Genomic DNA, 14,299 nt, shown 5'->3' with positions numbered 1-14,299 from the left:
TTTTTCTTACTTTTCTATTATCTGTGCTTTCTGAAAAGGAACACTAATAATATATCTATTATCTAATAATATATCATATTTTCTTTTTTCTAATACTAAAATGATTCCAGTGATAATAAATGAATATATTAATTAATTTGAAATTGATCCACCTAAGTTAAATTACTTGTCCAGTTACCAGTTTGTTGTTTTGTTTTGTTTTTGGCAAATCTGATCAACAGTATTTACTTCTTTTTTAGATTCATGATTATGATTCGTTTTATGGAAAAGTAAAAGTAGACATCATGCTGGATCCCTGAAAGAATTAAACACAATACCCAGTGTTTATTTTATCCCTATGGCATATTATCTACAGTTGGATAATGAGTACAGCAAACCAGTCTGTCTTGTTCTAGTGTTCATGACATACTTCAAGACTATTTTTTAATCCAATTGCCCACATAGAGCCACTTGGAATCTTTTTTGGAACAAGGTGGAGTATAAATGCAAATAGTTTTTGAAGGAGATTTGACTTGGTGTGGTGAACACACAATATGCTATACAAATGATATATTATAGAATTGCACATCTGAAACCTATGTAATTTTAGTAACCAATGTCATCCCAATAAATTTAAAAAAAAGGAACCCCCCAAAACCCCCAAATTAATTTTTAAAAGGCCAAACCATCAGTTTTAAGGTAGCTTTTCAACTTTTGATTTCTTGGTGCAGGGTCAAAATATAGGAACTTACTAAATCCATTTCCTAGTAAAATCTATGAACTGATTCTAGACTTAAAATGAAATTGTTTTCCTTTCTGGTTTTAGATGTAATTTGGGGAATCTTTGCTTAGTGTTTTCATAATATAAACTCATCTGTTTTTTATGAGATCAAGGATTTAGGTGGGTTTCTCTATCATTTTATAGTTAAATTTATTTCATGTTGGGAATTGATATCCTCACTCTTCCTTGTTACAAAATTGTGGAGAACTGAAATGAGAAAAACATAATTTAAAAATACACTCAAATTATTTTTGTTTCTTTTTTGTCCTCCCCTTCCCCCAACTGTAGCTCTTTAGTGGGTAAAATATTATTTCACAAAGAGCTATGTTCGCAGTTTTTAAAGTGACTTCTTAGAAGTGAAACTTGCATGGATGTTTTTTTCAGTTTCCAACTATAAGTTACATTTTCACTTTTGATTTGTTTAAACATACTAAGTGCCTTTTAAATTCCTGAAACCTTGATATTTTTATCCAAAAATATAGTTTCAAAATTGAAAGAAATCTTCAGAAAATTAAGACATTGGGACTCAAATGAACAAGGGCCCCCCTTTTTTTTCTTTAAAAATCTTCTAAGACATTTCCTTTCTCCCAGATTGTATTTTATTGGATTAAGATTGTATGCCCTCTGAAACCAGGCTGAATTGGATTACCCTTAAAAATCACAATGGGGAGTTATTAATAATTCACGGACTTCAAGTATCTTCGTTGATTTCAGTTCCAGAGAAGTGTGATAGATGCCTGGGAGGAAGGCCTCAACTAGGGAAAAAGAGGGTTCGGTCGGGGAAGGCCTCCATATAGAGACCACGTACTGTTCTCAGGTTCCAGGGGGTTGTTGGGGAGGAGGTGACCTTTAACTTCTCAAAGGACATTTATTTGGTGAACTCTGAACAACGTTCATCTTGAGGGGTAGACAGGAGAGGTGAATGTTGTGGAAGCATGTACTTGAATAACTAGTGGTGTTTTAGGGACTTCCGGGGTCGGTGGGTCTGGGGAGTAGGCGAGGGCTCTGTCCCAGGGAAGGCGGAAGGCGGCACCTGAGTGCTCCTAAGCACAACTCCGGGTGGGGGAAGGGTCGTGGGGGAAAGTAGAGTTCGGCGTGGATTTCTGTCTTCTCAAGCAGGACTATGAGAGGGGGTGCAAAGGAACGGTGCGGGGTATGTCCCGCTGCGGGGAAACGCCGGCTGCGCCAGCGCCGCAGCCCCTCTCCGGAGCCGCCGAGCGCTCCGCCTGACCCCGGCCGCGGCCCTCCCGCCCCAGCGGAGCCGCGCGGTGGATTGTGGGCTGGGGGCTGCGGCGGCCTCGCGGCGGCCTCTGGCGCTGTCTCCCCGGACTTAGCCGGGCGGAGCGGGGTCCGCGGGTTGAGCGGAGGCCGTCAACTAGGAGCAGACGCGCTAAAGAGTAGTGGTCGCGGCGCGGCGGCGGCTACCCTGCAGGCCGGGAATGTGGGAGAGGCGGTGGCAGCAGCGGCGGAGGCGGCGCTGCGGACCCGGGGGAAACTGCTGGCTGACAGGACACCCGGGAGAGACGTGAGGGAGCCGCCGCTGCCGCTTCTCCTCTCCAAGCGGAGTTGGGCTCAAGAGGGCGGCCCTGTGCTCCTGGGCTGTCAGGCTAGGCGGTGCGGGGCTGGGGCTAGAAGCCGGGCTCGGGCCCGGCCGGGCTCCGGGCGGTGGCGGCCGCGGACCAGCAGTCTCGGCGCGTCGTGAAGGGCTGGAGGCGGCGAGGATGCACTAGGCCTCGCTCTGGGGCGGCTGCCCGACACCCGCAGGTAGGTGTCCCGCCGACCCCGCTGGGTCACCTGCGCTTCGCGGCCCACCCTCCACCCGACCTCCTCAGTGGAGAGAGGGACCCAGACCCCACCCCCTTGTCTCCTCCCCGGCTCCGAGCCGACTGAGTTTCAGTCGTAACTGCTCTGCGCTGAAGCTCCATTCTCCTCTCCGCCACCTCCTCCTCTTTTCACTCCGTCCCGAGATCCGGCAGGCCGACGTACTCACCACCTCCTGCCAGTGGCGGTGAACGCCGTTCTCGCCCCTCTCCCGGATCCGGGCTCCGGGAACTTCCACCACCCTCCTTAGATGCTGCTCCCAAACTTTTCTTTTTACAGCCGGCCCTTGGGCCCACTTTTGATGCTCCTGGAATAATTTAAATTTAAAAATTCATTGTTATTTCTGGGGAAGGCGAACCCAAAGATTAACTCGGTGTTTTGCAGTTTGGCAATTTAGCTCGCAGTATTTTGTTCAATAATTAATGTTCTTCAGTTCTACTTTCTGTCTCTGCTTTGATACAAAGGCAGGCCTTCCCTGTCGTTGTCAAGGGAACTTTTGCCTGCCCATTATAATTGACCACTTGGGCTGTCCATGTGCTGAGCTCAGAATGGTATTTTTAGAATTTTGGCTGAGCCGGGTAGCATTTTAAAAAATTCCCCTTTAACTAGTTTTATTTTTTGTTTTCATTGAGGCTTTCCTTACTTTCGAAGAATTAAAATGTTTGGAGTGTTTTTATTTTTAATTGGTCCTATTTCTGACTTACCAAACCCCAGGGCAGTCTTAATAGTAAATGCTTACAAGGCGGGTGATATTATGATAGTATACTGAGAAGTGTGTTATTGTGAAATTGCAGATTTTGATGGATATTCAGGTTGACTTTTATAAATCCACAGAGAATTCTAATTGGAAAAGTACTTTGAGAGCCTTAATAATTTCTAAGCATTTATAATAGAACAGAAGGAATGATGGGATTTGTTTGATTGTACTTATATTGTGTTAGAATCTGATTTCCTAGCAATAGTAGTTACTTGATGGTTCATAGTAATTATCATTGTTCGTGATAGGTTTGGGTAAAAATGATCAATATGTGCGGATTTTGATTTGGGGGATTAGATGTTTGCAGTTTAATGTGATTTGGTTATTTTTAAATTTTGCTCTGGTAACCTCAGAATTATTACATTACCAGGACAGACATTATAGTCTGAGAATCACTTAAAAGAAGTTAACAATGTCTTAATGATTTTCTTTATAAAGAATGTATCACAACAAAACTACAAACAGGGTCCATGTTTTCTTGTTTTTGACCCTACTTATATACAAGGTCTGGCAGAAGTAATACCTGCTTGAGTGTGGTTGGTAGGATAGTAATGTGGGTGTAATAATTTATAGTTTTAATTCAAACATTTCACCTGAAATGTCATATGGTGTGCTTGAGTGTGATATTGTTATGTGACAGGACTACATGAGTATGATTTTTGTAATAAAAGATTACAAAAATAAAAAAGGGGCATTATTTGTGCTGGACTCCTGTATTTTGTTTTTGTGGAGGTACTGTTACTGTAGCATTTGGTTTTCTGAAATGTTTTTCATAGCTTCTAAATCATGCAACATTTACTAGGAAAATATGATTAAATTTGCAATTATTTTTTTTGAAAAAGTTAAAATTTATTTCTGGACAGGTATGGTTTTAATTTTAATTTTTTCCTTTTTATTGAATTTGTTGGGATGACTCTGGTTAACAAAATTATTCAGGCTTCAGGTGCACAATTCTACAACATATTATCTATACACTGTATTATATGGTCACCACCCCAAGTCTAGTCTAAGTCTGTCACCATTTATCCCTTTATACCCTCCTCTATCTTCTCTCCTCTCCTCCCTGCCCCACCCCTCAGCAATCACCACACTTTGTCTGTGTCCATGAGTTTTTTTCTCTTTTCTTTTTGTTCACTCCCTCACCTATCCACCAACAGCTGTTCAGGGTATTCTGAATAGGTATTAAGTTTTCCATAATTTTTGAACTAAAATCAAATCTTACAACTCATGAAATGGCAAAATTTGCAGAATTTATTCTTAATCACAGTTTCCTATCAATAAAAGGTTGATAAATTTATTTTCCTGCTCTTAGCTTTTTACAAACAAATTTATTGAGGAAAAGTACATTCATTTAGAGTGTAAAATCAGTGATGTTTACTATATTTACAAAGTTGTACAACCATCACCATAATCAATTTTAGAATATTTTCATCACCCCCCCAGAGAAAACTGCTCATTAGCAGTTACTTCATTTTCCCACTTCACTTCAGACCTAGGCAACCACTGATCTACTTTTCATCTCAATATTTGCCTGTGTGGTTCATTCATATAAATGGTATCAGCTCAATAGTTTGAAAAGTTTTTGTTTTAAAATCAATTTACATGTTTAAAATATTTTGAGTCAGAATAAGCAGCTGATCACTGATATTAAGCAATGCATTAAACACCTGACATACTTTTTGACTGTATTCAGTATAGGTTAAGATAACGGGTGCAGAAAGAAAAAAAGCATGAATGGCTCCAGTGATCTTAAGAGGTGGTCTGGTCAACTGGGAGTCAATAATAAGTAAAAGCTGAAAGAGTATTTTTGTCAATAAATAAAAGCTGAGAGCGTAAGGATAGTATGGTAGGAAAAGACCTTAAAGGTCTTCAGCTTATTTCCTGCTTGCTGCACAAAGCTTAAGTATCTAAGATGCATGGTTCAAGAACACAATGTGGCCATGAAAGGCAAGAAATGGGGATTTGTTCATTAGAATTGTTTAGGTTCTCTTATGCATGTATACATGTATGCATGTACATACTGTATTTGACATTTTACTAGCAGAGGAGGGAGAGAACTGGACATTTCCCCAGTGGGAAAGGACTAATGTTTCCACACATTAGTGAAATTCATATTACAAAATCTTCTAAAAATGCTTTAATATAAAGAGGATGGCATATGTAATATGTTATTTAGTCTGGTTGTACTATTACCATCTTAATTTTAAAAATCTGAATTTTAAAAACAATTAATTTTTTAAAATTATAATTAATAGGGCTGGTGAAGGCCTCCTTTTTCAAAGACCCAGGGCCCTAACATCTAACCAGTGGTTCTCAAGCAGGGGTGATTTTACCTCCGAGGAACTTTTGGCAGTGTCTGGAAACATTTTTCATGATCACAAATGAAGAGAGGGGCGTTGCTTTTGGCATCTAGCCAAGGGATGGTGATAAACATTCTACGGTGAACAGGACATATCCTACTTCTTATACCCCTGACCCCCCAAAACAAAGAATTAAAGAACTACCTGACCCCAAATGTCAGTAGTATTGTTCTAAACCTGTGGTTTTCTTGATTGTGGTAAGGGCCTGAGCTAGTGGGACAATACTCTCAATGGACACTGGTGGGTCAGATTAACTCTTTAGGTTCTCTAGCAACTTTCTTTGTAGGGGCAGGCAGTTGAGAGAAAAGTAAAAGGAAATCTATTTATGACACAATGCAGATATTCTTTAGTCTGTTTTGTTGTCTTTAAATCTGAAGAAACATGTTTTCTTTATTTATTTAAATTGAAATTATTGAGGTGACATTGGTTAATAAAATTATATGGGTTTCAGGTGCACATTTCTATACTATATCACCTGTATATTGTGTGTTTACCACCCCAAGTCAAGTCTCTTTCCATCACTGTTCATCCCCCATACCCTCTTCTACCTCCCTGGAGAAGAAAATTTTTTTCCCTAAAAATTGCATCCTTATTTTACCGCAAATTGGAACTACTAAGTTTTGAATTGTTCATTACTGGTGTGTAGGTTTTTTGGAATTGGAAATAGATGAAGTGTAGTACTGGTTTGTTTATAAGTGATTTTATTTTTCATGATAGTGTCAACTGTCAAGAAAAAGAGAAGTGAGAGGTGGGTTTGGCTGAGGAGGGAGTGGTGAGGGGTAAATGCAGACAACTGTAATTGAACAACAATAAAATAATTTTATAGAACTCTACTTTTGAGACTCTAAAAAAAGAAAAGAAAAAGAGAAATAGGCTAAGTGTTTTAATTAATTAATAGTGTGTTAATTAATGTCCAAAAATTTTCAAAGCTTATGCATGACTGTCGTCTTTTTTTTCTTGTAGGCCCCAGTCCTGATTTTTTAATTTGTTTTGAACAACTCAATTTGGTGATGAAAAATTGATCACTGGGATCACTTTTGCTATTTACTTGCCTTATGACTTCAGATAAATTATTCAATCTTTCTGAGCCTTAATTTTCTCTTCTATAAAACAAGAATAGTGATAATTCCTGTATTATAAGATTATTGTGAAAATTAAATGAGGTAATTGTGTTAAGATGCTATATCAGCTATAAAATACTTTGTGAGTTAGTTAGTATACATGAAACAATTGTTATGTCAATTATACCTGAATTTAAAAAAGAGTTAGTTACTTGTTTCAGAAGAATCAAATTAGAATGGGAGATAGAGGGTGCCAAAGGCAGGACTATAGATAGCAAGATCTGACAGCCTATCTAAGAAGAGAGAAATTCTTATATGGATAACAAACTAGTAAAATAACTAGTAGTATTACCATAATTAGAATATCTTTAACACAGGGGCAAACTGACTTCCTTCTATAGCTTCTGAGAATATCATTATTATAGAACAGTATAAAATTGATTATTAAAATGGTGAAATCAATTTATCAAGAAAAGGTTACCTTGTTTTCAAAATATGTTATTTGAAAAGTCATGAAAACACATGATTAATTTCAGAATTAAATTTTGCAGAAGTTACTTATTTGTAGAAAAAGTTTTAGCCTTTTTTGAGAGTAATCTACAGTTACCTGAATTAATTCCCTTGTTAGGAATAATTCTTTGTCTTCATTTACTCTTCACGCCTCTTTTATATTTGAAGAGTTTTTCTACCATTGGTGATTATTCTTCAAATGTGAAAATTTACCTGAAGAAACAAGGGTTTTAAACCTACCCACTATTTATAAAATCTAACTTTCCAGATTTGTTTTTTTTCTGCTATTTTCAACATTTTTTTGCACAGAGACACTTTGATTCTTGTTTTTTAGTTTTTTTTATTTAAATATTTTTCAAGTACAGTTTTCTGTCACTTTGATTCTTTTTGACATGTCCAGTGTCCATAGTTTGTTCTGTAGCATTTAAAGTTGAATTAACTAAAATACATAAAATGAATGGGAGAAAAAATCTCTTATAATTTTGTTAACTGGTTAGCTTTAACAATTCTACAAGAGTAAGACTTCAGGTAAACAGCTGAAACTATTTAGTGAGATTTTTCTGGAATAGCAAGAGGGTAGAATATTTTGAGGCAGTATTCAGAATAAGTCATGTGGTGGTATTGGTAGGTGTTTTTTTGTTTTTTTTTTTGTTTTAAAATGGTAAACTTAGAAAATTCAATTTTAGAAAGTGGGGGATGTTTTCAGGGCAAAAAAAAAAAAATGCGGCCAATGCCCTGGCCTGGTGGCTGTGTTGGTTGGAGCTTTGTCCTGTACACCAGGGCACATACCTAGGCTGTGGGTTCAATTACCAGTTAGGGCGTGTATAGGAGGCAACTGAATGATGTTTCTCCATCTTTCTTCCTTCCGCTCTCTCTAAAAATCAATGAACATATTTTTTGGTGAGGGTTTTTTTAAAAAGCCACCAATTTGGAGAATTTTATATTCAAATAATTGGTATTTTGACTGAAAGGAAGTTCAGAGGGTAGGTATTGTATGTATGAATATTGTGGTGATGCATGATATTTTATGATGTTTCTTCCCTATGGAGTGAATAAAATACATTTGGAAATCAAAATAATTATGTCAAGAAAGTTTATGCGCTGTTTTTTTTTTCTTTCAATTTGACTAAACTGAGGGGTAGATTGACCTCAGGTTGTAAAGTTTTTGGACTTGATAGACTTGATATATACCACTATCAAAGAATACTTAAAGAGAGGACTTCCGCCAAGATGGAGGCATAGGTGGAAACACTGTGCCTTCTCCCAAAACCAAGTTTGAATACAACAAAGGTTTGGAGAACAAAGACACAGCCAAAGAACAGAAAATTGAATTATACGGAAGTCCGACAACAACAAACCGTTCCACCAGGACCAGTAAGAGGGGCGGAGCCAGCAGCGGAGTAGGGTCGGGCAGGAAAGATCCCCTGACCTAGGCGCGCAAGCAGCCCAGACCCAGTCAGGGTGCTGGGCAGACTGACCTCGGTTGCACTTTCACACACAGTGAGACGGACTGCGCAGGCCCCAGCGTGCGAACCCTGTGGCAGAGGGCTGACAGTGGTGGCACATTCGTGTGCAGTGGGACGAAACGCATGGGCCCCGGTGACAGTGGCAGCTGCAAGGCAGCAGATGGAACCACCATTGCTCCTCTTTGGCCCCGCCCCCATGTACAGAGTCACAACCCAGCGACTGAGTTGAACCTGCTCTGGTGAACACCTAGGTCTCCACTCCTGATACATAGTAGGCACGAACAGTCCAAAAGATGGCTCAAGAAGAACTCAAAGCCCCAGAGCCGTTAACTCTAAGTGACCAGGAGATAGCCAGCCTCTCAGATGCACAGTTCAAAATAGTGGTGATCAGGATGCTCACAGAACTGGTTGATTATAGTCACAAATTAGAGGAACATATGAAGGCTAAACTAATTGAAATGAAGTGAAATGCACAGGAAACGAATAGTGATGGTAAGGAAACTGGGACTCAAATCAATGGAATTTAAACGTTCCAACATCCAAATTATAGGGGTACCAGAAGGGGGAAAGAAACAGCCACGAGTGGAAAACTTATTTGAACAAATAATAAAGGAGAATTTCCCCAGTCTGGCAAAGAAAATAGACTTCCAGGAAATCCAGGAAGCTCAGAGGGTCCCAAAGAAGATGAACCCAAGAAGGAACACACCAAGGCACATCATAATTACATTAGCCAAGATTAAAATGAAGGAGAGAATCCTAGAAGCAGCAAGAGATAAGGGGACAGACACCTACAAAGGAGTTCCCATCAGACTGTCAGCAGATTTCTCAAAAGAGACCTTACAGGCAAGAAGGGGCTGGAAAGAAGTATTCCAAGTCATGAAATCCAAAGACCTACAGCCAAGATTGCTTTATCCAGCAAAGTTTTCATTTAGAATGGAAGGACAGATAAAAGTGCTTCTCAGATAAGGTCAAGTTCAAGGAGTTCATCGTCACCAAGCCCTTATTATATGAAATATTAAAGGGACTTATATAAGAAAAAGAAGATGAAAAATATTAACAGTGAAAGGACAGCAAACACACAGTTATTAACAACCACACCTAAAACAAAAGCAAACCTAGAGGACAGCTAGATCAGGAGTGGAACCATAGAAATGAAGAACATATGGAGGGTTAGCAACAGGGGAGTGGGAGGAGGAGAAGAGGGGAGAAGGTACAGAAAATAGCATAGACAGTAGGTAGAAAATAGATAGGGGGGAGGGCAAGGATAGTGGGGGAAATATAGAATTTAAAGAACTTGAGACACGTGGTTATAAACTAAGGGGGGAAGAATGGTGGAGGAGGGGGTGTGCAGGGTGGAGGGGAATGAAGGGGGGGAATAGAACAACTTTAATGGTATAATCAATAAAATATATATATTAAAAAAAGAATACTTAAAGAGAGTGACCTGATCAGATCTGAATTTTAGAAAGATGATTCTGAAGTTGAGTGAGGTTAGGACCAAAGAAGAATTTTTGGTTGGAGACTCTCACCATAGTCTAATCTGCAAATAAAGTTCTGAGTTAGAGCAATGGCAGTTGCAGTGGGGAACAAGACATGGATTTGTAATGAATTTTGGAGGTAGAATCCACTGGGTAGTTTAACTTGCTATAGAAATGGAAGAATGTAGAGAGGTTAGGGAGCCCAGAGGCTCTAGGGTTTCCAGCTTGGGAAACTATAAGTTGGTGTTGCCATTCACTGAGTTAGAGAAGGAAAAAGTTTTTGGCAGGTGAAAGGGGTAAAGGTGGTAGATGAGTTTAAGTTTTGGATGTATTGAATTTTGGGTGTCTTGTGAGACTTGAAGGATGTCTAGGAGGCAGTTATAAATTTGGGTGTGGGACAACGAAAAAAGATTAGGACTGTAGAAGGATCTGAAATCTATGTAATACTCTCCATCTCCTCCACCGTTTATCTGAGTTTGAGTTCAGGCTACACTCATCTCTCAAGTAAATTATTGCAAGTTTACTGTCTGGTATTTTCTAGTCTTAGATTTCTCTAATCCATTCTTTGTGCTATAATCAGTGATCTTTCTAAAGGGCAATTATTTGTGTGACTTTTATTCTTAAGATGAAATCCCTGTTCCTTTAACACATTTATACATTCATTTGTTATTTTCTCAACTTATCTCTCAAGCCTCATGATTCTCCACAGCTCCCTCCTCCTCCCAAATATATAACTTTCTCAGAAATAATGATTTGACTTGTAGTTTCTGGCAATAGGCTCTCTCTTCCCTTCAAGCCTTTCTACACTGTTTCTTATTCCTGGAGTGTTCTTGTCATGCTCTTCCTCCCCTCCACTTGTCTGTGTCATTTCTGTGTATCTTCAGTTCTTGGTAAACTTTCATTAGTTTGTTATTATCATTGTTGAAAAACTCGAAATCCACAGAAAAGTCAAAAGGAAAGTAGAGTGAAGACCTACACACTCACACACACACACACACACACACACACACGTTGCCAAACCTGAAAACAGGTTGTAAATATCATGATGCTTCACCCCTGAATACATAAGTATGCATCTTCCAACTACAGGGACATTTTCTTACACAACCACAATACCACATGGCATCTAAAAATAACAACAGTTGATCAACAATGTTATTCAACGTATAGTCCATACTTACATTTCCTCATTTATCCCCAAATTCTTCATAGCTCCCTCCGCTGCCCTCCCCCCACAAAACTTATGCAAGATTCAATCAAGGTTTGTATGTTTGGGTTGGAATGTTTCTTAGTCTCCCTCAATCTGGACTAGTCCCATTGTCTCCCTCTCTTCTTTGGTTTATCTTTTGAAAAGTCAAGGCATTTATCCTCAAGTATATTCCATATTCTGAATTAGTCTGTTTCTTCATGATTAGATTCTGGTCAAATATTCCTGGCAAGAATATCCTACAGATGATATGTGTACCTACCACTTTATCACCTCAGTAGGCATATAAGTCTGTTCCCCTATTGGTGTGATTCCAGCTTGGTCACTTGGTAAGGTGGGAACTGATAGATTTCTTAACTGTTTAATTAAATAATCATAGGATGGTATTTTGTGGCCATGTAAATATCCTGTTCCTGACAACCTTTTAAACCACTGGTTTTAGCATCCATTAATAATTCTTGCTTGAGTCATTCATTGTACTGTATGATTACAAATGGTGAGTTTATAATTTTTTCATTCTGTCTACATTTATTATTTTCATTGACTTTTGATGGCAGTGAGGTCAAGTTAGATGAAGACTGAATATAAGCAATTGAATTTAAAAATCAGGTTATTCTTTACCTTTTTCAGAGCCAGGTGAGTGTTGGAGATAGAAGACACTGCTAAGGAGGTAGACCAAAGAGAGAATAAAAGTTTATCAATAAAGGGGAGATAAGAATAGTAGCTGGAGGAGATAAGATTGAGGGAGAGAACTTTAATTTACTACTTGAACTTGGTTTTGATGGGCCGATGAGATAGAAAATTGGGGTTAGGGAGTAATTAATAAAACAAGGTCTCAGATGAAGTGAGAAGAAGTGAGATCAAGAGCAGCTAGCTGGTTGGGGAATTAACCCTGGAAAAGAGTAGACACATTGTATCTCAGGCAGTTAGGAGTTGTGTGTAGGACAGTTGGGAGTTGTGTATAGGTGAGAATTTGGTATATCTGGATCTGCAGATATACAGATCATATCTGAGGACTTTATTTGGGGGAAGTGTATAAAGTAAAAAGTTTACTTTTTAAGCATGGGCTTGATGAAGGTATGCTAGGGGGCATGAGAATGCTGAAAGTTTGTTATAAGTACTGTGGGCTCTGGGAAAGAGAAGGGTTTTTCAATAATAAGTGAAAGGACTGCTGAGCAGGGCTTCATGTGAGATTGGAACTTACAAATTTATATTTTTCACGTTTTACATAAGCTTTCTCTGGCAGTGTTCTGCAAGCCAGGAACAATGCAAAGACATTATATTGAAGATAGATGAGGAAGGAGATAATTGAAGATATAAGGGAGACTGTTGAAATAATTGACCACTGGATCCAAGCTAAGTAGAGAAGCTAATAAGGCAAAACTGGGCTAAGAGACCCAAATAGTGGGGAGGCAGGAGCATAGAGGTAATGTCAATCAGTTATTACTTAAAATGCTAATTTGTTGGCTTGGGATTATAGTAATAATGAACTTTATAGTGATTTACTTTGTACCTTATTTAACATTTAATATTTAATATTTTTCATTTCTGAAAATAAATTTAAACATTGAATATTTTCATTTCTGAACCACTTCCCTAAACTCATTGAAGATGAGTTTCTAGCTTTTTGCTTTATTTTCTCTAAAAAGAAAACTCCTTGAAAGCATTGTCTTTATTGTTACTTAATATTCATAGAGTAGTATTTGTTTAGATTATTTGAAGACCCTTCCCTTTAGGGGACCTAGGTTTAAAATATATTTTATTGACCAAGATAAACTGGTAACACTAGATTATTTCTACTCTGAGAAGAAACAAGGCAGGGATAATCCAAAATAGTGGATAATCTAGCCCTGGCTGGGGTGGCTCAGTTGGTTGGAGCATTGTCCTATAAAATGAAAAGTTACAGGTTCCATTCCTGGTCAGGGCACATGCCTGGGTTGCAGATTCTTAGCCTATTGATGTTTCTCTCCTTCTTTCTTTCCCTCCCTTTTCTCTCTAAAGTCAATAAGCATGTCCTCAGGGTGAGGATAAAATAAAAAGTAGATAATCCAATTCTTATTTTTGTTCTTATGAATATATTAATATACAATTTCCTGTAACTATTTTCATGGTTGGGTCAGTTATACTGATTTTAAATTTAATCTTTTTGTAGGCATTTTAATGTGACTAATGGTTTCAATATTTAAGATCTATGTATCCTCCAATTATTGTGAATGAGCCATTTTAGGATATATTTGCTAATCTTTGATTGAGACACAAAAAACAGAATACCAGTGCTCTAATCTGATTCAGTTTGACAAAAATGTCATAAGTAAAATAGTAATATCAATGTCACAAAAGAGTAAAATAAAGCATCCAAGTTACATTTGGTTTTCATTGAATTTTTTACATGCTAGAGACAGATTTTTATCACAGTACAATTTTATTAACCAGTTCTAGGCCTATGACTCTTAATTTTAGTGGCTGCTCTATTAATGTTAATTTAGTGTTTTAAGTCTGATGACTGCTTGGGAAAAAACATTGCTTTTAGTTTGAATAATATCTAGATTTAAAACTCATACATATATTATTTTAAGGGTATTTATGAAAATTTATTTCTGATAAGGATGTCACACATGAAATATTACTTATTTTATAGTGATTTAAAATAATTTAAATTTAAAATTACAAAGAGTTATACTTTTTGTCCTAGCAAAGATTATCTGTATCTTGTCCCTAAATCAAAATAAATAGGGAACTTCAAGAAACAGGTATTCAGAGTTTACTACAAGGCATAGGGTCTCATAAATGTCAAATGAAAATGTAAGGAAAAGCAAATTATATTAGTACAACTTTGTTCTTATTTTCTGGGTTCCTTTAGCTTCTTCCATACTCTTTTA

General features: G+C 38.0%; 1 protein-coding gene across 3 annotated transcripts in view; it reads left to right on the top strand.

Moving 5' to 3' along the window:
- The first annotated feature begins 2,071 nt into the window (after positions 1 to 2,071).
- VPS54 (VPS54 subunit of GARP complex) overlaps positions 2,072 to 14,299 on the top strand; it is a 104,043-nt gene continuing 91,815 nt past the window's right edge. For 2 of the 3 annotated variants that reach the window (XM_037048027.1, XM_037048026.1), the window contains exon 1: positions 2,077 to 2,524. The gene's annotated coding sequence lies outside the window, so the exon portion shown is untranslated. Of the gene's footprint in view, positions 2,525 to 14,299 lie in introns of all 3 variants that reach the window. The other variant, XR_005066767.1, reaches the window with a different exon arrangement.

This window comes from Sturnira hondurensis, unplaced genomic scaffold (genome assembly GCF_014824575.4).
Source record: "Sturnira hondurensis isolate 20B ecotype Veracruz unplaced genomic scaffold, ASM1482457v3 Scaffold0006413, whole genome shotgun sequence".
Classification (NCBI taxonomy): Eukaryota; Metazoa; Chordata; class Mammalia; order Chiroptera; family Phyllostomidae; genus Sturnira; species Sturnira hondurensis.
Note: the sequence above shows the minus strand (reverse complement) of the source record. Positions and strands in the feature narration are given on the sequence as shown.